The 1,855-nt window shown below is 48.7% G+C and overlaps 1 pseudogene; it reads right to left on the bottom strand.

Moving 5' to 3' along the window:
- Positions 1-628: 628 nt before the first annotated feature.
- Positions 629-1,600, bottom strand: LOC118882425 (annotated as a pseudogene).
- Between the last annotated feature and the right edge of the window lie 255 nt (positions 1,601-1,855).

Genomic DNA, 1,855 nt, shown 5'->3' with positions numbered 1-1,855 from the left:
TAAACTAACCAACAAAAACTAAAGGAAAAGGTTTTAAAACAAGGCTCTAGAAACTGTTTGAAAATAAAAGCATGACATTTTTAAAACTCTGGAAATAAACTGAGAGAAGGGAAGGAAAAATGATTGGTGCTAAACTTATTACATGATTTATAAACACCACAGAAAAGTCAGATATTGAGCTCCACCCAAATGTTGTTATTTAAAAGACTATTTTAGAAAGTAAAGACATCCATGTGGCAATTGTAAAATACAGTATTTCCCCAACGTCAGAGGCAAAAATTTAACTTCATTTCATGCAGCTTTCTTTGTAACATTTAAACCCTATAAGCACGAAGTAAACTTGCTTGAGAAAAAGAACTTTAAATCTTCCTTAAAGCTCAGAGAGTTAAGTCTTTTGGGGTAGAGGTGGTACCCCTTGCACAATTTTAAAACAAGAAGACACCTTTCACTTGGAAAGGGAGCACTGTCACATTCCAATTTGCTGAATAAAAGGGACCTTGTCCAATGTCATCGTAACTCCATTTCCCCATACTTTAAAAACTCTGCTTTTCAAATCAAGTGATGAAGCACAACATACCTGCAAGCCCCGTCATAAATGTAAGTGTTGCTATTTCATGACACTACACCCTTATTTATGGTAGGCCTCTATGAGGAAAGTGGTACTGATGAAACAAACGAACTGTTGGGGACACAGACTGAGACACAAAGCAGTTACCCAGGAGGGATGCTCCTTTACCTGGTATTGGTTGCTGTGAGGGACACTGGCATGGCCACACAAAAAGCAATTTTGGCACAGCTTGGGGTGTGGCAACTGCCGGCACGGGTACCAGAAACCCATCCCACGTTCAAACCAGGAACAGGAGCACTCCACCTCGCACCGGAAACGGGAGCACTCCGTGGGATGGCAGACCTCCTCCGTGTGGGCAAGCCTATGCTTGAGAGGTAGCCAGACAAGGCCCCAGGGAGGAGGATCAGCCATTGCTGTGTCTAAAGGCATATTCAGCATTCTCTTTTTCGGCTGTGGAAAACAGGTGCAGGCTGAGTGCTCTGTGTAACCAAAAGATGGCCCTTCAAAGACAGCTGCTGGGAACTTTAGAACTTCCTTCAGAAACTGGTCAAACTTGCTAAACAGCATTAAGCCACTGGAATCTGACATCTGGGAGAAAACATATCTCAACTTGTCCAGCATTTTTCCACCACACATGCTAACACAGCTTTAACAGAAAATACCATCAACTTGCCTCGGGCCTCACTGTCACAGCAGCAATCACGAAGTCGAGGAGGAGCTGAGGGGCTGGTCCACGCCGACTCATGAGAAGGAAGGCACATGCTCAGCTGGCAGTAGATGGATGAGGGTCGGTCCCAAGGCGGGACACACTGATCTCAGGGGTTGAGTCCAGTGTATCAAGGCCGTCGTCTCAAAAGGCTTCCAGCATGTTCCAGAGACCAGCAAGACAGAGGCTGCATCGTTTTTCGTACAAATCGTACTTTGCAATCTGTCAGTTCATAGTCATAGGACATCAAAATTCTGAGCACGCATTTCTATGAACAGCTGCCTCTTCTCTGCCATGTTACGCTTGCTCCCAGTTTCCTCAGTCATCTTCCGGGCCGGAGCTGGTGGCGCCCAGGTATCTGGGACGCAGCCGCCTTCGCCTCCTCCGGCCTGGCCCTCGCTGAGCTGCACGAGCGGCGAACGTTCTCCGGCGCCTGGCTCTCGGTGCTTCCCGCCGGGGGCGCGACAGCATGAGGGGAAGGAGGGGCGCGAGGGGCGTGAGGTCACGATGGCGTGAGGGGCGTGAGGTCGCAAGGGCGCGAGGGACGTGAGGGGCGCGACGGGCGCGACGGACGAGAGGGG

Source organism: Balaenoptera musculus, chromosome 16, assembly GCF_009873245.2.
Source record: "Balaenoptera musculus isolate JJ_BM4_2016_0621 chromosome 16, mBalMus1.pri.v3, whole genome shotgun sequence".
NCBI classification, from domain to species: Eukaryota; Metazoa; Chordata; class Mammalia; order Artiodactyla; family Balaenopteridae; genus Balaenoptera; species Balaenoptera musculus.
The sequence above is the reverse complement of the archived record's forward strand: the minus strand, read 5'-3'. Positions and strand labels throughout refer to the sequence as shown.